At 38.4% G+C, this 25092-nt stretch overlaps 1 protein-coding gene across 7 annotated transcripts in view; it reads left to right on the top strand.

The window, feature by feature from the left end:
- Positions 1-25092, top strand: part of LOC129746246 (CUGBP Elav-like family member 2) — a 406881-nt gene that overhangs the window by 167273 nt on the left and 214516 nt on the right. The gene's annotated exons all lie outside the window — the stretch shown is intronic.

Here is a 25092-nt window from a genome sequence, read left to right as displayed (position 1 = left end):
AAACAAACAGCTCTAATTGAAACAAACCTTCACTTCACTCGGTGACATCGCTCGGTTCATTTGCGTCACTTTGTTAAACAATCTAATCCGCGCGCACGATGATAATGATAATGAGCATCAGCGAACTGACTGACTAGGAGGGAAGATCGCTTGCTGCATTCTTATCTGTGCCCCGCACATCAGAGAACTGTAATTGATGAAATGCAGCAATCCTCTAATCGCTCATCAGCAGCAAGCAAGCAAGCACAATTCGCTAGCGAAGGCCAACCGAACGACCGACTGGCATGCAGTTCAGTTTGTTCGCGAAGCTCGTGCATTTCCGAACCGTTTTCCGGAGGTTCTAAAAACTTCCACCCCCACACACATCTTCATCCTACTACAAACGCATGAACGGCAGAGTACTCGTTAACAGAGTCAGCCGCGAGAATTGCAACGAAAAACTGCACAATGGCACATACTCGTTAATTACGGCTCGCTGCTGCTGCTGCTGCTGCAATTGCAAAACGGTTCCAATTAGCAAAATGACGAAACCAAACCCTACGAGACGCCATCGCCCGCCACCCCCGCATTCGGTTCAACATTCAAGAGGGCTGAATAATCGGTGGCAGTTGAACCGCCAATCGTTTCGGAACGATCGCGAGGTTTCCACGCTAATAAATCGATGAGAAACCCTTGATTTGTAGATCCGGCCTTTGGAAGTAAACTCATTACTTCTTAAATTTTCCATAAATTTTAGGTTGAGATTTAAACTTTTAACCTGCTCAAATCAACCAAAGGTCCAAACAAGTGCATTCTTTTTGATGCCCACATTTTTAGTCAGACCTCCGCCGCTCGAAAGTGAAACCAACTGGAAAGCAATAAAATGTGATTAGCATCGATATTATGCTGCAAATGACGTAAGGAAGCGCGCGAAACCTGTCTGAGGGAAATCGGGAGGGGTACAAAAACAAAGAAAAACAATAAAAAAAGGCGGTGGTGTCCCCCAGTTTTTCGCCAGCACGTTTTTCCAAACTGCACACTCGAAATTCACATCGAAAAGGGCGGGTACCGATACATTCATAGGTATTCGGTCCATTGAAATTAAGTTATTTCACGTCGATTGAGTCACGTCATCTTTTGGCCTCAGACAAACAGTCTCATTCCGACTAACGTGACACACTATCGTAGGTCGCCGTCTTTGTCGTCAAAATGGTCTCACTTTTTATTAACACCGTGTCTTTATCGTGAGGCATGATGGCGGCATGCAAACATACATACTTACCCGTAGACCCCGGTGCCTTTTCTGAACAAAAACTAGTCACAAAGTTCCTTCCAAACGCTTTTCGTCATGGTGATAAAAAGCCGTCAACTTGACACCGTTCAAGAAAAAAAAACGTTAACCGGTAATATGCATCGAGCAAGTGCTGTATGGCAAAAGCAAGTGCAATTTTCAACAATCCACCCCCACGTTTATTTGAACCCATAACGACATTCCGAAATCGCGATTACTTCAACCACTGAAAGGGCCCGATTTAAACTGGTAACTATGCCCCTTTGTTGCCGCAACAGCCGCCGATTGTCCACCTGTTTCTATCGACCGTTAGCAATATTTTTCGTTACTCATACCGAGTCGATGATCAATGGAACGATAAATCTATTTGTAAATCAAAAGAGGACCATCATTAAGCCATTACCATAGTAAGAAGGGCCAAGAGAAGAAAAAAAAAATCCGAAGCTTTGAACCCTCAGTGTTGGACCTCTTGTTGTGTGTGTGGACACAATGGAATGTCGAAATCAAGTTGGTAAGCGCCGCCAAATGCCGCCGCCCTCTTGGGAAGTGATAATGAGTTATTGACGTTTTCGTCATCCGAAGAATGAACAACCAACGGTGGTGAATCGGTATGTACGAAATCGGTCAAGTGGTTCCGGTCTGCTAACGCGAGAATTCATCATTTCTTCATGCCTCCGGTTTTGTGGTTGCCGTATTTTATTCAAACGGAGTACTGCAACGAATTTTCAATTTTTTTTCTGGAATATCTAAGTATAATAACATTTTCATGAGTTTCTTTTTGAAAAAAGAAACTTTGGTTTTATTGTTCCAACCACCATATTTCAGAATTGCTATTTCCTTAAGTTAGAATATTTTGTTAAATGTGTTAATTTTGATCAATGGCTGCCGTGGACAAGTTCTTTCTCGCCAATAGTTTCTATGCACTCCGTGATTTATCGATGCCATATATTTCTGGTTGTGGCCAAAAGCATGAAACTTGAGATGAGCAATTCAATTCACAATTAACACCTTTGGATAAGGTCAATAACGGCGCCGGCCACGTCCTGGTCAATAGAGAGTCAATAGGGAAGAGGGAAAACAAAATGTTTCATTTCAAAATCACTAGAAGATAATAAAAACTTTGAATGATAAATATTCCTTGATTCTTGCAGTATTTACATTTCAAATCAACAAACAACAAACCTAACTTGTTCAAACTATATTGTTCAATTTAGCGTTTTGACTGCTTATTTGAAAGCTGTTTAGTTGCAGGATGAAAATAAAAAAATCTATTTATTGAAAACTTCTACTTCTGGTCAAAAGTGGTCTGGTTGGAAAAGTGGTCACACTAAATTGCATATAAATCGATTATTTGATGATCATTTAGAAAATCAAAGTATCTTTCTCCTTGAAGTTCATTACACTCAAAATAATCTGCACGTCGTAATGACCTACATATTTTTTATCCACTTGTTTTTCACGTAGAATCTACGAATATAACATGTAAATCAACCTCAATAAGAATGCTTACTTTATGCAATTCAGCTGCTTTTAACGTCAATTTTAAGTACATAAGTTCGACGCGATGTGATGATGAACACCTAAAATGATATTACTTTTGAAAATAAATTTCTATCGATTAACCCTTATTGTTTTTCTTCTGTTTGTTGAACTCACCATTTAAGATACATATGTGCCACACCCTCTGACGTTGGTAGCTGTGCGTATGATGCTGAATTTATGCTTCTCGATGAGTCGGAACTTTCTCATTCTCCATACTTTAAGACCTGTGGAAGAATATAATCTCCTTCAGCAGGAGTTAAATTTCATTACTTTGACTTACCTTTAACTTTCAATCTACACAGGCGCGAAAATTCAAACATCAGCAACGTCAATCACGGCAGGTTTCCGGATATCCAGAAAAAACACGAAATTACAAAAAAAACACATCGTCCTACACAGTTTTTTACATTTGTAAAAAAAAATTGGCTAACTGAAGCCAGCTTCTTTTGTTATAGGATTTGCCGACAAAAATGACTGAAAACGGGTTTTACGTGAAATTCATAAGTCAGCCCGGTGAAAATAAAGTATTTACTACAAAACTCACGTAGAAACGATTGGATGCATCAAAAGCTTAGTTTACGTGAAAAATGTCGTGTATTTAATTTTTAACTTATTTTGCGTGTATGTATAAAAGACGGAAAAAAAATACTCAGTTAACATTCCGGTCGACCTAGTCCAAATTCAAGAGCCTTTCGTTTGATGCCTCTCATCTGATTTTGTACTGGCACCTTATCCACTTTCTTTGCCCCAGAACGCCAGTTTGCTTTGATTTGCTTCTCGCTGCTAACCGTTTTTTGTATCTTCTCTGCTTAACTATTGCTCAATATTTTTCGATTTGGCGAAGTTCTGATGTGTTTGGGTTGGAAGGGTTCTTGTCATAGACCACAACCTGAATGTTGTTAGCGGCATACCACTCCATGGCTTTTTTCCATAATGGCAGGATGCCGAATCTGGCCAAAACAGCAACGAAAAGTTATTTTTCTTCAGGAAAGGCAGCAAACGCTTTTGAAGACACTCTTCTGCGTGAAATTCCTGGTTGACGGTCCCCTCTGCAATAAAAATGTCGCTTTTCAAGCCTCAGGTACAGATAGCTTTCCAATTGAGTAATTCTTGGCAAACTTTGATAGTTCAACACGTTCGTCACCATGGGACCCACAATAAAAACGTGTGACGCTCTCTTACTCAAGTAAGTCGCTCAGTTTAGCCACACGTTGCAAATCTGAAGTTCTTCTTCCTAACGTGTTGCACCGAGAATTTCTTTGGGCCTGCTAGTAAAACTACCAAAATGAGCGTGGCGACGAATGTGTTAAATATTGAACTCCTCTCTTTTTATTTTCACGCTCCGATAATTTCTTTGGGCCTGGCAAGTAAAACTACCAAAATGCACTTGGCGACGAAAGTGTTAACATGCTTGAAAATGTCTGCCAGCTTTCCCCATCCGGTTGCTGTTTAAAACTCCCGGAAGCTGTCTGAAGTCTGCCTGGGCGTGGGTTTCGTCGTCCATTATTACGCAATCAAACTTTGTCAGCAGTGCCGCATACAGCTTCCGAGATTTTGTTTTTGCCGTAAGGTTTAGCTTTTATTGCGATTAGCAGTCACCACCTTCTTATAAGTCGATAGTCCGGATCGTTTTTAAGCTTCATGCCTGTATATCGACGATATTCCCGATTTATTGGCCACATCTCGAACGGAGAGATTAGAGTTTCCCTTGAAAATGCTAGACTAGCCACTCTTCTGTTCGTCACTGCGGCTCCCGCATTTCGATCTCCCTCAGTTCCCGGCTTCCTAGTTGTCGAAATACATTCCCCAAACACTTTCATTACTTTGGTGACTGTTGAATTCGCCGTAAGGGGTAGGCTTAATTGCGGTGAACTGTGAGAGGGGAAGCAAACGTGCATCAATACAATATATTATCTAATTTTGTAAAATATTAGACCTGCACAAATATTAAATTCTTCTTTTGTCACCTCGCCTTTCGATTTTGCTGAAAATTCGGAAGGGGGAAATAAATAAAACTTAAGGTAATTCATTGAAAACTTTGATATATTCTTCGAAAATTCAGCAAGTTGAAAAAGAGAAAATGAAACTGTACAACAAGAGAATTGTATCACCTTTTGTATTCGAGATTTTTCATAGTTTCGATATGAAAAAAAAACTCGATTTTTCAATTTTTATCTATGTTGTCGTGTGCAAGTTTGTTTCATACCAGCTTTGTCAAATTTGTTCCAGTTTATTGAAAATTTGGATTATTATTTATCATCATTTTCTAAAGCGAATTTTGATTTTATTTTTTGAAATTATGATTTTGAATTCTAACCTGGAGGATTGAACCCAGCAGCTCTGGCTCTGGATTTTTACTTTAAAGTCTTTATTGTTGAATTCTATTTTATTTTTATTTCTATTTTATCCTTTAACTGAATTTGATTTGAATTCTAATATTCGAATCATATTCTATATTCTAATGTTGATTTCGAAGAATTAAAAAAAATCTTCACCATTCTTTTATTTTTTTCAACTTTTCCAAATCTATTGTATTAATTTGTAATTTGCGCCATTCCTTCGAACGTGCTCTTAAATATTGAATTTTGATTCAGAAAACTGATATCAATTTATGCTATTATTTTAGATTTTGAATCTTTATCAGAACAAGTTTTTAATTCGTTTTTCGAAATTTTAACAGAGATTTTCTAATTTTAATTTCTAGTTTTAAAGGCTGAAACGACACGCTTTTTAAAAATTTTATTCTGAAAAATAATTTGAGACTTGAACTCTGACTTGTATTTTTGTGGTTCACAAATAAATTTCGAAAGGAAAATTTTGATTTTTATTTTGACTTCGACTTTTTCAACTTTATTTAAATAAAATAAAAAAAAACTGGGGTCCTCGTAGAAAAAATGTCTCTGGCCTCCCGACGGCTTAATCGAGCGCTGGGCTCTCTGTTAAGTCAAATGACAATTTTAGACCCCAAGGTTTGAAATCGAAAAAGTTCCACCCTCTCCTGAATTGAAACACTGACTTGAATCATTACAATTCAAATCGTGCTCCATGGTACTTAGGAGTAACTTAAGAGAAAAATGTGTTTCCTCGAATTCGAGGAAATAAGTTTTAACAAAAATAAGAAATTAAAAGTTTTTTAATTGATAAATTGAGTGTATTGAACAAATTTGATGAAATTTTTATTTTAAATAGTAAGAACATAGTTTTCATTCAAACGTTCCTGACAAAACTTGCTAGGTGTTTCCCCAGCCCACAAAATCGATAAAGCTCATTCACCCTACCGGGTAAGCTTAAGCGGAAAACGAAATTTAATTCAAATCCAATCACACATCTCAAATGGCATCTTAACTGAGCCGACCATCATAGATGATAGTTTGTTTGGTGGCTGCTTTTAATTCACTTTCAACAGCCACACATATTCCCACGAATTGGGAGTCGAGTCGCCACCGCATTACAGAAGGTACATAAGCGAGAAGGTACTTCCTCATCGCTTAAGATTTAAAGAAAGTGGCCGACGCGAAAGAAGGAAAAACAGTGCCTGAAGCAGCTATTCCTCCATACACTGCGAGGTATACTCAGTATGGGTAGTTTGTTTTTGTGCTAGGCACCACTTTTTACATGATGTCGTCGTCTTCGTCGTCTGTTTCCATGTTTTCATCGCCCGCACTCACAGACAGAGTATGTATGTAATGCTACTTTCTGTCAACATCGAGCTGATGACTAGTGTCATCGTCATCGTTGAACCATCATCAAGCCATTAAAAGAAGACTCTCCTCTTCAGGGAAGTTTTTCTATTTCAATGAAACCATTAATCTAATGGTATTTGTGACTTCTTTGGGGCCTCTTCTCGAGCTATCTCTTGTGCGAATTGAGAGATGCTGCGAATAATTTCTACCTTAATTGAAACGATGGAGAAAAACTTTCCCCTTAGCTGTTCCCTGTTTTTCTCCCGTCTTCAGACGCCACCTATGTAGATCTTCGAGTGTGCGAGGAAGAACAAGTTTGCGGACTCTATGGCTAAAAGTGAAATTGATGCTTACACGGATACATGCAAAGTTGTGCTTGTCAAAGACGCACCGAGTAGGTACTCTACGGGTTACATACAGAGCCACAACTGAAAACACGAGCCTTCAGTTCCAAAGCAAGTTTACGAACGAACGATAGTGAAACCGCTTTGGGTTTTTTGTTGGAACTTCTAAGTAACTACTATCTGAGGCAGAAGAGGTCTTGAGTTTTTGTGCCCCCGCTGCGGGCTCTCTCTTCATGCCAATCTTCCGTTGAGTCGGAGTCTTTTGGTTGTTGTGGATCGTCTGCCTCCTCCTCTAAACGATCACTGCCGGAGCTATGGAAAGTGGTGACACACATTACTCTTAGCACGTTTGCTTGATATTTGCTTCGAAGATTTCTCGATATATGTATACCTTCTAATAGGTACTCACATGACGTCGGCAGTCGTTTGATTGCTGCAAACCCGTCGTAGTTGTTGGCACTTTTTTTCGATAAATGCTGCTGCCGATTACATCAGCAGCCCTCCAATTGAGACAAGTTTGTTGGGTGTACTCCTCGAATCAATAGGCAGCAGCAAAACGATTGAACGAATTGATTTATCGAATTGTTTAGAAGGTTTCGAAAAAAAAAAACTCTTCTCCAATATGAACCTTGAAAAAGTTCAATCCAAGCGGCAGAAACGTCAAGAAAAAAAATTTCTGTTAAAGAAAAATTTGAAGACAGTTACTAACGACTGTTGCATTTTCCTCCCCAGAGAAGAATCGCTAGCAGGTGTGCAGTTATCAAAGGGAGCATCCATGTGTATTTGCTGAATCTGAATCTGAGTTGGTACCCAGTCCTCTAATTCAAACACACTTCCGCCGACCCCAACGGGGCCAACTGCAAAGCAAAACCGTGTAACTAGTAGTAATCCGACCACTTAATCACATACCATTTAGTAGTAGATGCACCTCAACGACGGAAGGGACTGAGGAAAGCCGTGATCAAGTAGATGAAGATGATGATGATGATGCATCGCTCAGGGCGCGGTTAAAATATTACAAAAGTTCTCGCTAACAGGTGCTATTAGTGTTTGATGAACGGTGAAAAGAGTTAAGAAAGACCGACAGGAAGAGTATAAAATTTTTGCGAGTAAAAATCATTCGGTACTCTTTCTGCAAAATGAGAAAAGGTCAAAGCAACAATGAACGGTGTACAAGTACCTTTTGTTTATTTTAAAATTTGCAATTAAGATTATATAAATTTTTTAGAATCTTCTAGTACAATTGTCTGATATTCAATCTTGGTTCATTAAGTAAATACGCTCTTCAGATCAATATCCTGTTAAAAAAAAGAGAACGAAAAATAAATCAGAACCTTTCTGATGACCTTTGAGTTAAGATGCACACAGCACAGTTTCGATTTTACTTAAGGTGGCCAGAATTTTTTCTGCACGTATCCGAGCCAGGCAATTTTATCTAAATCCAGGAATTTGATTTCAAAATTGTGGACCAAATTTCGGGCAATATCTGGGCAAATTTGGACAAGGCATAGGAATTACTCATCAAAAATCATGAAAAAAAAATTACACGAAAAATTTTTTTTTCATCAAAATTTATCACAAATTTTAAATCGTATTAAAGGCTTTCAAAAAACTTTTTATGGTTTTTTTTTATGAAACTTGCTTAAAAGAATTTATTTTACGCATAAGTAAAAAAATTTTACAACACAATGTTTTTTTAAATTTTTATTTAAGAATGAATATGAGAATAACCCGGTCAAAATCCTGGCTTTTCTAATGAAACCCGGAAAACCGGGCTGGACTGGATCTATAATAAATATCCGGGCAAACCCGGATTAAACCGGGCAATCTGGCAACCTTATTTCAACTCTTTATCTCAGAATCACAAAGTAAGGCTGCCAGATTGCTCGGTTTTATCCGGGTTTGCCCGGATATTTAATACTAAATTTCAGAACAGTCCGGCCCGGCGCGGTTGCCCGGATTTTATGGAAAAATGCCCAGATTTATTTACTTTATTTGGCAAATTAAACAAAAAAACGACAAACACTTCCAAAACATAATTTTTGAGCAGGTTTTATAAAAAAAATCATGAAAGGTTTTTTGGAAGCCTGAAAAACAGTTCAAAATCTATCGATAAGTTTTGATGTAAAACATTTTTTTTTCATTTTTTTTTCTTGATTTTTGTTGAGGAATTTCTGAAATTTGAGAAAATTTGCCCGGATATTGCCCGGATTTTTGGTCGCCAATTTGAAATCGAAAGCCCGGATTTTGACATGTTTTTAAATAAAAATTGCCCGGTTTGTCCGGCCCGAATACGCGCTGAAAAAAGGTAATAAACCAATATTTTTCAAAATAAAATTCATGACTTTTCGGCGTTCAAGAAGCTTATTTAAATTAGACCTCGATGATGGCGAAATGTCACCGCCCTTCTCTTTGACCATTTTGGAAAAGCTGCAGTGCATTTTGAACCTATGTTTAAATTTGAAATTCCTGTACACTAAGTGAATATTTTTTTATGAGTAAAAGCTCGTAAAAATGTGTTCGTTCCTAGAACAAATTTTTCTGTAAATAATAGTTTCAAGATATAAACTTAGTACCTACACCCTCAAATCAGACTATACTCCAATAATGACCTTCCTTGGAGGTGTAATTATGGGCATAAAATTCTATGCCAAACCGGCACTAATAAGCTTTCTCGTCGCTGACATTGTACTACCAGCGCAACCGCATCCCATATCCCATATCCCATCACAAGACAAAGCAGGATGGAACCAATCAGCCAGCAAGGATATTGTCGAATAATGTAGTTCCATTCTTAGTCCGTATTTCCAGTAAACAACCACCGGCTATAAGATGTCCGACAGTAAATTTAGCTGTGCGTGTGTATGTATATCGGTAATAAAAAACTGTTTTCCGTTTCCCATTCCCATCTCATTCTCATTAAAGACAAAAGAGGATGGAAAAAAAACCTCCGGCCAAACGGCAGTACGCCAACACTTTTTGGTGATCTGGTGTGGCAAAAGGCTATGAAAATAAACATTTCGTTTGCTAACTGACTCAGTTGGAGCACTGGTTAAGTTATCGGACTGGTAAGTCGAAATGAGAATGTCGCGTTGAGTTCGATTCTCACTTTATTTTTTTTTTTTTTTTTTGATAAATTATCCAATTGGTTGAAAATTCCATAAAACGATTTTCATGTTTCGCTTGAATGTAGTCGAATCTTTACGCCAGTAGTGCTTTTCCAATTTTTTTTTTTGTAGCAGCCCACCACCTCCCCCACACCAAAAAGCTCTATTGAGCCCCCTGGTAATGGACGCTACTGTTCTCAGCACGTCTGGCAGCACAAAATAACAAACAAAATAACTAATACGCGACGCGGGCAAAACATTACTCATGCTGAGAACTCAAAGTTTATAATCTAATGCGGGAAATGCGGCGATACATTAAACTAATTTACACTATGAATCTCAATGGAAAAAGATTTCCTTTTAAGAGATTCATGTTTGAGATAAAAAAAAACTAAAGTTTATGTAAGAAGTAATACTAAAATTAATAGAATAAGTTATGACTAAAAACCAACAAAAATTGACGCTACAATGCTACAAAAATACTCAAGGCTTACTTTGTTCGACTTGTTTTACGGACTTAATTTATCTTTGAACATTTGAAGCAATTTGACTTTGAAAATGGATCGAGAATTGATTTCTTTTAACTCATTGGGCAAGGCATTGTATTTTGTTGGTCCAATAAACGAAATCCTTTTCTGTCCTAAGGATTTTTACTTAAATTACTTGTGGTACAGTTTTCACCGCATTTTCGACATAGAGTTAGCGCCGAACGACATAAAAATTTGGCAACCTCTTCTTTGGGTTTGCTTATCAACTTATTTTTTTTCGAACGCTTCATGTCATATAGAAAAGTTTTTCTACGAAAAACCCGATTTAATGCACTTGACAGTGGATTATAGCCTTTCTTACAGTCTGTTAATTATATGTGGATACATATTATACAAAATCATAAACAAATGATAGTTCTGTTTTAAAAAAAATCGAAAAATTGACAAATAAGATCAATAAAATTACAAAATTAACCTGACAAAATTGACCGAATTGACAACATCAATGACAAAATTGACGAAATTGACAAAAACGACGACATTGACAGAATTGACCAAATTTAAAAATTTATGAAATTGACAAAATTGAAAAAATAATTTAAAAAAAGGACAAAACTAACCACAATTCAAAAAATTTTTTAAAATCACGAAATTGACAAAATAAAAAAAAAATTAAAGAAGAGGCGAAACTGACAATATTGACCACATGGATAAAAATAAGTTGACAAAACCAACAAAATTATCAAAATTTACAAAATTGATAAAACTGACAAAATAAACATAACTGACATGAATGACAACAGTGAATTTTGTCGTTATTGATTAATTATGGTCATTTTTGTAAAATTTGTCATTTTAGCCTGAAGTTTTGTCAATTTTTTAAATTTTTGACATTTTTTTTATCAGTTTAGTAATTTTCATCAAATTGATCCATTTTGTCATTTTTGTTGAATCAATGTTGCCAATTTTGTAAAATTTGAAAATTTTATCATTTTTGTCAATTTGTCCATTATGTTAATTTTGTCATTTATGACGGTTTGGTCTATTTTTACTACTGTAAATTTACTCAATTTCGTCAATTTTTTCTTTTTTGTCGAGTTTGTCATTTTTGGATAATTATTTTTTTAATTTAGTCGATTTTGTCCATTTACACAATTTTAAAAATTTGGTATTTTTTGACAATTTTGTCAATTGTTTCGTCACGTGTCGGTTAGTTTTTATAAAAAAATATATTGAAATTTCTTGACCTAGAATTATGAACATTTTGCAATTGAGTGTTCGTTTCGAGATGCCAGAAGAATCTTTGACGATTTTTTATTAGGAAAAAATGTAAACAAATTGAACATTTTCGATCAATTTAAATTTTTCTTTACTATGGCTTTTTCCTTCAGAGATATCTAGATCTAGAAAAGCAAGTACAAACAATTCTTAGGTCTTCTAGACGCGCTGAAAAGTGTACTGTACCAAAGATGACATGATTGAAAATGCTCTACTGGCGTAAAGACTTGAGCTTCCAAGCAAAATGATGCCTGACCACGACATTCAAGCGAAATAAAAAAAAAACGTTTAATGGGATTTTCATCCTATTGGATAATTCACCCCAAAAGAAGACCTTCTAGAATTTCAAACAGTTTTTGGAAAAAAATACATTAAGTTTTAAAAACTGGTGTTTCTCATTTGAAGGTTTTGTCTGGAATCGACGAACTGTTTGAGCTGTTTATTGCACTGGAAGAAAAATTTAAAATTGTTAATTTTTTTTGCTAGGAATTTACCATTTCATGGCATTCTTCCCTAAGTTTAAAATTTTTAAGATTTTTATTGATTTATTTAAGTGTCGTATTCCATTTATGAAAATGTACTTCTGAAATGTCTGCTCTTATGTAAGAACTTTCGTAATTTTTTGTAAAAAATTAAGTGTTTTTCTGTCGATGTGTCTTACAAGCACCTTCTCATAAATTTTTTTTCTAATAACTAAAGGATGTCCACGATGAAATTGCCACAAAAAAAATTGATTCGCAAAATTCGAGTTTTTTGCTGATTGCCATCAAATTTCAGGGATTGAAAAATAACTATTAAACTTCATTTTACCATTTTACTCGTATTTTATTTACAGTCCATGCACAAATTCCCGCACCTTGGCCTTTACCCCGGCCATAAGATTCTCTGCAGAACCTGTGAATCAACCGTTTTTTTGCATGTAAACTCATACTTTCTTCAGTTCCTCCGGAGTGTTCCGGGAATTTGGGTTGAACATTTTCGGCACGAAATTGACATTATTTTCCGCATACCACCTCAGCACGTCCTTGGAGTAGTGGCATGAAGCCAAATCCGGCCAGAAGATTTTTGGGACATTGTAGGCCTTCAGGAGAGGAAGCAGCCGCTTCTGGAGGCACTCTTTCATGTTCATCGTGTCCTGGGTTACGAAAGGTGCACTTCGCTTCCCGCACGTGCAGATGGCTTGCCAAACCAGGATTTTTTTTTCGCAAATTTGGACATCTTCTGAGTGCGGACATGCTCCGGAACGCTGAACTTATCCTTGGCCGTGAGAAACATGTTGCCGGGATCTGTTTGAAGTCGGCCTTCACATATGTTTCGTCGTCCATGATGCAGCATTTAACTTTCTTCAGCATGTTGAGGTACAACTTCCTGGCACGGGTTTTGGCGGACTTGTTCTGCTTCTCGTCGCGATTAGGGGCCTTTTGTACCTTGAACGTTCGGTGCCCAGCCTTAGTTTTGGCCTTCTGGACAAAACTTCGGCTAAGGTGCAGCTTCCTAGCCACATCCCGAACAGAGGCGTTCGGGTTTCGGGTGAAGGCCCCAACTACGCGGTTGTGATTTACTTGTGATTTACGGAATACTTTTTACTTCACTTCTGGGCTTCCGATCGGTGGTCAATTGTTCCTCGAACCGCTTAACCACTCGCGACACCGTGGAATTCGCGATTCCTAACGATGCGAGAAAACTTTGTTCTCGTGATGAATGCGTAAGATTTTATCACGCACGAGCTGTTCTTTCGACTCCATTTCCGCGAGTTTTGATCACAGGACTTTAAAACTTGCAGGGTGTAAACAATGCACTATGAACTAAATCCACTAAAATTTTGATTGAATTCTACCCAACGGTTAAAAAGTTAGAGCAATTGCATAGTGTGGCGATTTCATCGTGGACGGACACCCTTTAGGACGGGACCAACAGTTGCTATCGTAGCATACGATGTGAGAATCAAGTCCCTATGATTGACTCATTTAATTTCGGGTTTGTACCCCTTGATGCAATCTATTTCATTTTATTATGAATCGGGGCCTCAGCATCAAATTTTTGAATCCGGTTCGGCTAACATCTGTACCGGAAGACAAACCGAATGAAAAAAGTAGGTAACAGGGTGGCTAGCGAACCGGGAATACCGGGAAAAACTTTGGAATTTCATCTCGTCACCGGGAAACCGGGAAAAAACCGGGAATTTCGGCACCTCACCGGGAAAATTGTCATGCTTGAGATTTTTTCACGGAATTTCAAAATTATTTCTAAATTTAAGAATAGTTTTTGGCAGTCTTGATATAGATTTATCTCATAAACGCTTATTTTCGTTCATTAGTAAACAACCAAAGTTTGAATCGCTTTTTTAACAAATTGCGGGGCAGTTAGATATCTAATTTTTTCGCTCTCCGCAAGTGTGCTATACTTACAAGCATCACCCCAATGTTGTAAATTTAATAATTAAACTATTATCGACAAAACTAACTACAGTCGAACCTGGATAAGTAAGAGTCCAAAGAACTGAACATTTTTTCTCGTTTATATGCCTTATGTAAAAATTGTATCGAAAACAAGCTCCTGCCGGAATATAAGGTCTTTACTTTGATACGGAATAATATCTCACATTCAAACGATTAAAGTTCAGCCCTGTCTTATACACGATTTTCTATATTTTCACGAATCTTTAGTTCAAATGACTAGGGCACTACTAAAGTTATTAATTGTTTTGTATAGAAAAAAAAGACATTTTTTTTCGAATATGTCTTTGGATTTCCTCAAAAAGTTTAACCGCATTCAGATAATAACTTAAAATTTTCCTGCAATCTAATGATTTTAAGTTTTTTTAAGGCAAATCTCCATTCAAGTTGACAAGCTGATTTGATATTATGTTTTGATGTATTTTTTTAACATATTTCTATACAAACTATACAATTTTTTTCTAGAACTCTATTAAAATTCTAGAAAATTTCACAGTGGCTCAAAAGTGCTACATTATGGTTTCAAGATCAATTGACCTCATTTTTTTTCCAAAACTTTTGAAATTGTAGAGCAAAACAACGAATAGAGGCCAATTTCTTTAGATTCGTTTTTAAAAAACATGAAAAAAAAATTGATACGAAAAGATTACGTGTTAGTAGCCAAAGTATTTGTCATGATTTCTAACCATTTAACAAGTTTTGGGATACAATTGTTAGAAATTTGAGGCCCTTCACGATTATTTTTTTTATTCACCATGGTTTTATATTAAAAAACGAGAATATTAAATAGGAAAATCATCATTTATAACCGGGAAAAAACATCAACTTTGGTACGCAATCCTCTGACATTTTGATAGTACACCCGAAGAGTCGAACTGGAATGTGAACAGCTATTAAGGGGCGAAGATGACTGATCAGAAAAACACGTAAACATACCTGCAGTGGCAGGTTGGAAGACCCCTCCTCCAGTATTACACACAGGGCCCGAGCGACTACGACGACTTGAACCAACTCTGGATACCGGCACAACTGTGGTAACGGATCGGGGGCCTTCCAAAGTGCCATAAAACGTGCGCTCGGAGTCAGGAAAACTTGCAGCAAAATTATGAATGATGTCTAATTGTTGGTCTCCGCTAAAACAATCGGAGGATTGGGAGTTCCGATGCTCATAGGGTCCCAAAATTTGTTTGGAACGTTTCTTCCGGCTATGCGGTCGTTTTTTGGCAAACTCACGAACTCACGAACTTTGATACTCTGTGGCCACGATGAAAGGAGGAGAGCCTTATCCTTTAGTGCAAGGTCCACGCCGATTTTATACGAAACAAACGAATAATTTGAATCGTCGAAGTTTTTTGGAACGAGTCGAAAAGCCTCAATGTCGTTTGTAGTGTTCAAGCATCGTTTGACAATTTTCACCACATCATCATTGGTAATTTTTGGGTTAAAACCACTTAGGTATACCCAAAATCGAGGGGGTGGTACTGCAGCAGCGATGGGACATGTCAGCAGTAGATCACTAAGGTCGATATCACTTGTTCCGTTGGAAATTGAAGAACGCGGAACGATCTCAACTTCGACCGGCTCTCCATTGGGACCACAACGTCTTTTGCGAGAACGTATGGAACGGCTGCGTTTGTCAGAATTTGTAGGAGTTCCTTCAGGAAGTTGTGGCCAAGCTACTTTCGGTGGACGATCAAGTTTGGCCATTATCGCTTCGTGATTTGCTCCAACTTGTTTCTGCAATCCAGCTACTAGATCGGTCAATTCCTCAACTTTCTTCTTAAATTGATTAGTGATTGCTGGATATTGCTAGCAAGCCAAATGGACACGTTTTTTTGGAGTGATTATTTTTATAATATTTACTATGCAAGAAATGTTAAAGTATTTTGTTGTTTTTTCTTTCTTCTACAGATTGAAAAGAAAAAAAAACATTTTTTAAAGATATAATTCGAAAGGTGCCTATAAAGTTAGATCTAAGACCCATAATTAATGATCTCCCAAATCCAAAAAGTTAAAACTGTAAGCTTTTATCGGTTTTGATGACTCATCATAGAATTGGATAAAAGGCTATTCAGCCTTTCTGTTGCAAAATTCTAGAATTAGGTATTTACGTTAGTGTTTTTATACCAAGGCTAAACTCCTTTAGCCTTATACTAATCGACGGTCTTCTCGTTTTTTTTCTTATTGAAGCTCATCGAGTAGATACGACTAAAAAAAAAGTCACCAAAACTAGGAGCTCTTGGTCTAAAGTTCCGTGCACTGATAAGAAATAATCGAACACATGCCAAAGCACTCTAAGAGGATGATTCGGTGTTTGTTCACGCATTACAGCTTATTCCCTGCTGCTGCCGAAGACAGCGACGTTAAGCCTATTTAAACATTTACAGGTGTTCAACCAATTACGCAACCTACAGCTCTACGGTTGAGGTTATTTGATTGATGATTGATTCCCCGACGGGCCCCGCGGATGGACGACGACGATTTCGGTTCAAATCCCCCGAAACCGATAATTGGTGAACCACCAAATTGGCTCTTGCAACAAATCGTATGGGTAAAGGTAACGAGCGCCCGCCGTTCCGGTGTCGGATTTCGTTAGTTTTACTGGATTTGCTGGGAGTTGGTTAAAGTTTCGGATTCCCCACGGTCTTGAGGTGGGAGGAAACCTTACCTAGGAAAGTCACTGGGGGCGCTTAGTAATCTATCCAAGCGTAAAAGAGTAGGTCAACGACGACGACGAGGATTCTACCGGACGAAGATTTGCGGTTTGAACCGAATTGTTACCCCGCCCGGTGGAAAACGATTTTGTTCGGGAAAACCTTCGCCCTTTGGTATAATAGAGTCGTCGTTTGTTACTTTGGATTCTTTTTCTTCGGATTGACTGAAGGGAAATGGGCTTCCAGTTACTCACTACGTACTGTAATCCGGGTGGAAGTTGGGCGTGAAACAGCGAGTTGTAATTATCCAGTTATCTTGTTCCACCCAAGGCCTGGTGCAATCCATAAAGCTCGCATTCATCTCGAATTGCATTGCTGCCCTGCGCGAGTGTGTTTGTGTTCGTTTCGTGCTCCTCGAGGTTTGTGCTCGTGTGAAGCGCTGCTGTATGTTTATGACTGAGTGCTTGCGGTTTTTAGTGCAGCGCGACAGTTTGCAACGTCATTCGCAATATCACTTGGATTGAACGACTTTGTCTCGTTTGACTAAGGGCAATTCGCTGCACCGATGTACGAATGTGTGTGTGTGGGTGGGTGGGTGTTCTCTGGAGCAGGCTTACAGTATTAAGTGGTTTCGCGTTGCAGCCGTTGTCATCGTTCGTCGCAGGCAACTAATTACGATTGTCCCCCCTCTCCAGGTTTCATTCCCTCCGCCAAATGGATCACATCGGATCCCTTTCGGCAAAACCGTCGCTAGCAAATCATTCGTCCGACCTATTTTATTACCCACAAACCGACGGCCACAGACGACGGTATCCCGTGCGATTTAACGAGCCAACTCTCGTCGTCATCGTCGTAAGCCGACGGACAGACAGACGAACGGACAGACGAACAGAGATCGGCAGAGTGAAATTACCCGCGCGATTAGATGACAACTTGTTTGCGGGATACCCGCCATCCGCCGGCCTTCTCCCCGAAGACAACGACGACCACGGTTATCCGGTCGGTGGTCCCCGGCCAAGCAACGGCAAGGAAAACCAATCCCTTTGGGTGACGACTCGGTCGGCAAAGTTTCGTTTTCACGTCTTTTCCGCTCAATTTGGCAAGAGAGCCATCCCATCATTTCGCTGCGTTGCGAGGCAATTGTTGAGCTCCCCCTTAGCGAAAGGAGCAAAGGGCAAAGATGAAATCGAGTAGGGGCGCTCCTACGGCGAAAGGTGAAGAATAGTTACGCTGAAGAGTGTGACGAATCGAACAGGTTAAGGTCCGATAGAAATATACTTCGGAAGTGGTTCGTATTACACGGCTTATTGGGTGTCAAATGCGTGCTTCTAATTTCCTTTTAAAGCTTTTTTGGAAAATAATCAATATAAGATAAGGTCCGATGGAACGGCTTTATAATTTCTTAATTTTCTACAGGTGGAACCAATACCAGGAAGAGAAGATGCATCTTCTAGATACATAAAAATGAATTTTTGATTGTCTGTCTGTCTGTTCTGTCAATTTGAAATTTGGTTAAGAGATCTTGAGGTCGAAGATGGATTCTAAAATACTTTCAAACCGCTCCGACTTAAAGCATGGGGAGCTCCCATACAAAATTTTATAAAAAATATCACAATATTCGAACAATTTTCGGAAACTACTGATCCGATCAACGTGAAATCTGGTGTGTAGCCGTTATGAAGACCGGAAATAGTTTTTACAATACTTTCAAAACATTCTAAATTAAGGCGGGGAAGGCTCCCATACAAAATTAATAACTACTGAACCGATCAACGTGGAATTTGGTGAGTAGCTGTTTTGCAGACCAGCAATGGTGTTTATAATACTTTTAAACCCCTCCAAATTAAGGGAGAGAGGGCTCCCATACAAAATTAATAAAAATTTGACACAATTCGAACAATGTCCGAGAACTACTTCGAAAATGGTTTCTATAATACTTTCAAACACCTCTTGCACCAAATAAAGGGGGGGGGGGAGAGGGTTTCGTATACATAACTAACAAAAATATGATTAAATCCTCGGTGGACTTTTTAGTTAAAAAGTGATAAACTCAAGCGTTTCTATATAATTGACGATGCTTAATGAAATTGAAAAATAAGACCGGAACAAATTTCAAATCCTTCTTTGTTAGATATAAATTTCACGAAAGCTTGTATGCAACAAAATTGTATACTATATCATCGCACAAAACTTATAAACTAAGTAATTTTTTATCGAAAAATTCAATAAAATAAAGGATACAAAAGGTGATATAACTCCCATTTTTCACAATTTGTTTGTAGGCGATGGAAAGAATTAGAGAAACATGAGCTATCAAAGAACGAAAGAACATAAGCCGTAAATATCATGAATTTTTCGAAAAAGATACAACGGCTCACCGGCAGGACTTGAACCTGTAATCTCCGCTTCAGTACAACGGGGCGTTAGCCAATTTCACCACGGTGAACATGATGAAACCGGCCAACACGAGCAATCGAGCTCTGCCGATCAACTGCTGGACCTTCTATCGAAAACACCATGTATATCCCGCATGTGATCTTTCCCGCTATTGATCTCTCTTGTTTCTCTAACCCCACCCATCAACTCGGTATTTTTGTTTTTTGTTTTTTTTTGCTCTTGTATTATTTCTGATAAATTTTGCAAAATTTCCATAAAATACCTCAAAAGGGGAGGGAGGGTGACAAAAGAAGTAATTGTTCCGGCCTTATTTCTGCTGAGAAACCAGATGAGTGCAGTTGATAATATATTCGCGTTTTTCCTGTATCGAATGCAAAGAAAGTTACCAGAAAATTTGTAGCACAACATAACTTTGTGCAACTATATCTACTAGGAACAATCACCCAAGAGAGTCCATCCAAAGACACTCGGCACTCATCACCGTATTTCTCTAGCCACAGCAGGAAGTGTGTCAAATGCTGATCTCACTCTCTCGGGTTGCCAAATATTTTTCCCGTGATCTTGCCAGCAACCCCACTTCTAGCGATCAGCATCATCATCATCATCACGCCACTCTCAGCAGAAGAAACTTGTTGCATTTTCACCTTCTTTGCTCTCTAGTTAGTTAGTTAGTAGGCCTCTAGGCTATTGATGTTCCTTGTTGTTGTATCGATTGGCACGGTCGCCAAGTAACTGGCACACATACGGGGGGAAATAGATTTCTTTCGGTCTACCGAAGTTTGCTTTTGTGGTGCAATTGAAGTGCACTGGAACTGAAAATGTTCCCAGCTTATAGACTCTCTCTTTCATCTAACACACAAGAGTAGAATTGCAATGAGCAGGGCAAAACCGGTTCAAGTGCCCCCTTGGACACTTTCCCCACTTTTCTCCTGTCTGAGGTTGTCCCACTGACTTTCAGGGTGGTAAAATTTTTTACGTTTTTCGTCAGGAAAGAGATTCATCGAGTATAGAGAACTGTTGAAGGGTCGGGATACACTGAGCATTGAAACCTAAGTTTAAGTCAGATGCAGTGTCACCTTCCTCATATTTTAGACGACGAACGGGAAAAATCGATATGAGAGGGTGCTCTTGAATATTTAAGCGGCGATAAAGAATTGGAAAAAAGATGTTTGAATTTCAATTGAAACCCTGTATTTTTCCAAATACGAGACTGTCTCGGTAGAAATTGACATACATCACACTCTCTGTCCCTGCGGGAAGCTGTAGGAAAGTTGACGTACCCTTCTGAAAGCTTCGCCAGTATCCATGTATCACTTCATCCCCATTTTCTCCGATATTGACGTTCTGCAGTAGCCTTTTATTCAATGTTTTTCCCCCTTTCGAAAACCAAACGCAAAAATACTCTGCTTCGGTTCCCCATTTTGTTATTTATCATTCCTGACAAAACATTTTATAATCGTTCGACATCATCCTTCCGGATTCGTTTCGAGGAAACGAGACACGAGCTTTTGAATTCCCAATGCGCTTGTGGTGCAAGTTCGATTCGAGTAGTTCCTCATGTTTTTCTCTCCCCATCTTTTTTTGTATATTTTTCTTTTCTTTTCAACCGGAAGAAACACCACACCATCGTAGGGAAACAGCTATTGAGCATCTATCGATACAGCAGCAATAGCAAAAATTCAATCAATTTTTGTATAATTTTTCCTTGTTGCTTCCTTATGGTTTCATTTTTTCCGCCACACTATCTCTTTCGACATCCTATGTTGATAACATGCTATCGTCGTCATCGTCTAGTCGAAAGAAAAAAACTGAGAAATAAAAAAAACCAAGAAGAAGGTCTCTTTTGCCTTGCCGCCAAACGATTATTGGTTGAGGTCTTCTTGAAGTTGTGCAAATGTTGCAACTTGCAACAAAGCAGAGGCAAACCAATCGACAGAAGCAAAAAAAACACCAACGATCAGCTATTTGTTTGCAGTTCGATTTTCATGCTTTTACGGGGAAGGAGATTTAGCATTTCGATTGCAATTTCATTTATTTTTGTGTGCTGCCTATACACACACATGTGCTGCTTGCTCGCCATTTTCGAACTGCAGTTGCATTTTTTCGAGGTGGTGAATTGTTAAGGAAATTGTTTTCTGAAGTCAATGCAGGCTTATGTCTTTCAGAAGAATTAGCATCGTTTAAATTGATTTTTTTTTTGCTATTTTAAATCTTAAAGTTTACAGTTTTTATTGAGGCACATAGAAAAACTTCTTGAACGATAAAAATGGAAAATTCAGAATTTAGAATGAACACTTGAAAATTTTAATTGGGATTGAAAGTCGAGTTGAGAGTTGAATTATGGAAATTTAGAGTTGAGAATTGAGGGTTAAGAATGAGAATAAAATGCTTGAAATTGGAAAAAAAAACAATGAAAATCAACCGTCTAAAGTTCAATGTTGAGCGATGTGTGTCTGGAGTCCAGTCAGAGATGAGAGTAGAGGGAAGAGCGTAGAGAGTAGAGAGTAGAGAGTAGAAAGTAGAGAGTAGGGAGTAGGGAGTAAAGAGTTTAGAATTGAGAGTAGAGAGTTGAGAGTTGAGAGTTGAGAGTAGAGAGTAGAGAGTAGAGAGTAGAGAGTAGAGAGTAGAAAGTAGTGAGAAGAGAGTTGAGAGTAGAGAGCAGAGAGTTGAGAGTAAAGAACAGAGAGTTGAGGGTAAAGAGTAGAGAGAAGAGAATAGAGAGTAGAGACTAGAGAGAAGAGAGTAGAGAGTAGAGAATTGAAAATTGAGAGTAGAGAGTAGAGTTGAGTATTAAGAGTTGAAAGTTGAATTCGAAAGTAGAGAGTAGCGAGGAGAGAATAGAGAGTAGAGAGCGGAGAGTGGAGAGTAGGGAATGGAGAGTGGAGAGTGTAAAGTAGAGAGTAGAGAGTAGAGAGTGGAGAATTGAGAGTAGATTTGAGAATCAAGAGTTGAAAGTTGAATTCTAGAGTGGAGAGTCGAGAGTATAGCGTATAGAACAGAGAGTAGAAAGTGGAGAGTAGGAAATAGAGAGGGTAGAGTAGAGAGTATAGAGTTTAGAGTATAGAGTACAGAGTTTAGAGTAAAAAGTACAGAGTTTAGAGTAAAGAGTACAGAGTAGAAAGTGGAGAGTAGAGAGTTGAGAGTGGACAGTAGAGAGTGGAAAGTAGAGAGTGGAGTGTAGAGAGTGGACAGTGGAGAGTAGAGTAGAGAGTTGAGAGTTGAGAGTAGAGAGGGGAGAGTATAGAGAAGAGAGTAGAGAATGGAGGGTGGAGAGTTGAGAGTTAAGAGTAAAAAGTAGAGAGGAGAGAGTATAGAGTTTAGAGTATAGAGTACAGAGTAGAGATTAGAGAGTGGACAGTGAAGAGTAGAGAGTAGAGAGTTGAGAGTAGAGAGTGGAGAGTGGAGAGTGGAGAGTAGAGAGTAGAGAGTAGAGCGTTGAGATTAGAAAGTAGCCAGAGGAGAGGGCAGAGCTGACAGTAGAGTTGAGAGTCAGTTGAATGTTGAATTCGAGAGTAGAGAGTCGAGAGTATAGCGTAAAGTATAGAACAGAGAGCAGAAAGTGGAAAGTAGAAAAAAGAGAGGGGAGAGTAGAGAGTATAGAGTTAAGAGTTTAGAGTATAGAGTTTAGAGTAAAGAGTACAGAGGAGAGAGTGGAGAGTAGAGAGTAGAGAGTAGAGAGTTGAGGGTGGACAGTAGAGAGTGGAAAGTAGAGTGTGAAGAGTAGAGTGTAGAGAGTGGGCAGTGGAGAGTAGAGAGTAGAGTGGAGAGTTTAGAGTTGATAGTAGAGAATAGAGAGGGAAGAGTAGAGAGTAGAGATTAGAGAGTGGAGGGTGGAGAGTTGAGAGTTGAGAGAAAAGAATAGAGAGGGAAGAGTAGAGAATATAGAGTTTAGAGTATAGAGTACAGAGTAGAGATTAGAGAGTGGACAGTGAAGAGTAGAGAGTAGTGAGTAGAGAGTGGAGAGAGGAGATTAGAGAGTAGAGCGTTGAGATTAGAGAGTGGAGAGTGGAGAGTGGAGAGTGGAGAGTAGAGAGTAGAGTTGAGAATTGGAAGTTGAAAATTGAATTCGAGAGTCGAAAAATAGAGAGTAGAGAGTAAAGAGTAAAGAGTAGAGAGTAAAGAGTAGAGAGTAAAGAGTAAGGATTAGAGAGTAGAGAGTAGTGAGTAGAGATAAGAGAGTAGAGAGTGGAGAGTGAAGAGTAGAGAATGGAGTGTGAAGAGTAGAGAGTTGAGAGTAGAGTTAAGAATTTGTGAGAGTAGAGAAAGTTTATAGATGAAAGTTCAGAGTTGAGAGTATAAAGTTAAGCGTTTTGAGATGAAATTTGAGAGAAGAGAGTAGAGCGTAGAGAGTAAGGAGTAGAAAGTGGAGAGTTTAGAATTGAGAGCTGAGAGTAGAGATGAGAATTAAGAGTTGAAAGTTGAATTCGAGAGTAGAGACTAGAGGGTGAAAAATAGAGAGTGGATAGTAAAAATATGATAGTTGAAAGTTGAGAGTTGAGAATTGAGAGTTGCGAGTTGAAGGTCCGCAGTCGAGATTTGAAAGAGTAGAGTCGTGAGTTTAATGTTGAGAAATGGTAGTCGTGAGTGACGGATTAAAAGCTGAAAATTATAAGTCGGGAGAGTTGATAGTAGAGAGTCGAAATTAAAAGGTGATAAGTTTAGGTTGAAAGTTGAAGATTGAGAACTTCGAATTTTAAATTATTTCTTGAGAGTTTCGACTTGAGTGTACAGTCGTGAGTCGAGAAGTGGAATTGAATATTTCAATTTTTTTTTTCAAATCAGAGTTTTAAAATTTGAAATTGAAAAAGACAATACTGTAATTAAATTTTCAGTCGATGTGTGCAAAATGTGGAAAATGTCACGCGCTTTCCTTCCCGGTCGTCGTCGTCTGCTAATCGCGCGTGGCATCGATTTTCCTTGAAATTCTACACAAGTCATTGACATTTTCTGCGAAACCATCAGCCAGACATAGCTCAATTGAATCGCAAACGAAATGCACATTTGCGGATTGCGTTGCGATGCTGATGCGTGAAACTCGAAAAGAATGCATTCGCATTGGGCCTGCATTAAGTATTTGCATTTGCATCCTCTCCTTGCAAGAATGAATCGTTGAAGAAAAAAAAACAATTTTGAAACTGTGACTGTATTTTTTTTCGGAATGTTTTACCCTCTCACCGTTTGATTGATCATTCAAATCACTGGCTTGCTTGCAAGCGCTCAGTGCTGAATCCATTGCAATGATTGGTGTTTATAATTAGCATCTCAAAATCGCGTCTCGTTGAATCAATCTGCTGCTGCTGCTTCGAGGTGTTTGATGTTTCGATTTTCGTTTTCTCGAATGGTACGTCTTCTACGTTGGATTGTTCCATTGGAAGTATTTAGATGCAAATGGTTTGCTGGGAGAGGAGAGGAAAATAGTGCTAATTTTTATCTAACTCGTTCGACGTTTGGTACTTCGCCTGATATGTCCTACCTAGTTTTCTAAGCCTAGTCGGCGTCACTAAGGTGCTAATTTTTTTTGTCGAACTCTACATTTCGTCAGCGCTTCAGGCCTTAACCCTTTAAATGTCATACTCAATTCGTGAAACTAAGTACAGAAACGGAAGTCAAGCTTCAAAACTATCATAAACTGTTATGCTAAAAAAATATCATTACCGAGGACTTCTAAGTTCATCTAAGTTTTCAACCAAGCTGGACATCCAAACGAAACATTTCTGACGATCAGTCCCACGTTACAGTTCTAAGTCATGTGATTTCATGTATCGTAGTACTTCAAGCGAATTCGATAGAAATTTCGAACACGTTTAATTATTAACGTCGAAAAAAAGAAAAGAAATTCCCCCACAGAAAGATTTCTATCTAAAGATGAAAAC

This window comes from Uranotaenia lowii, chromosome 2, assembly GCF_029784155.1.
Source record: "Uranotaenia lowii strain MFRU-FL chromosome 2, ASM2978415v1, whole genome shotgun sequence".
NCBI lineage: Eukaryota > Metazoa > Arthropoda > Insecta > Diptera > Culicidae > Uranotaenia > Uranotaenia lowii.
The sequence above is the reverse complement of the archived record's forward strand: the minus strand, read 5'-3'. Positions and strand labels throughout refer to the sequence as shown.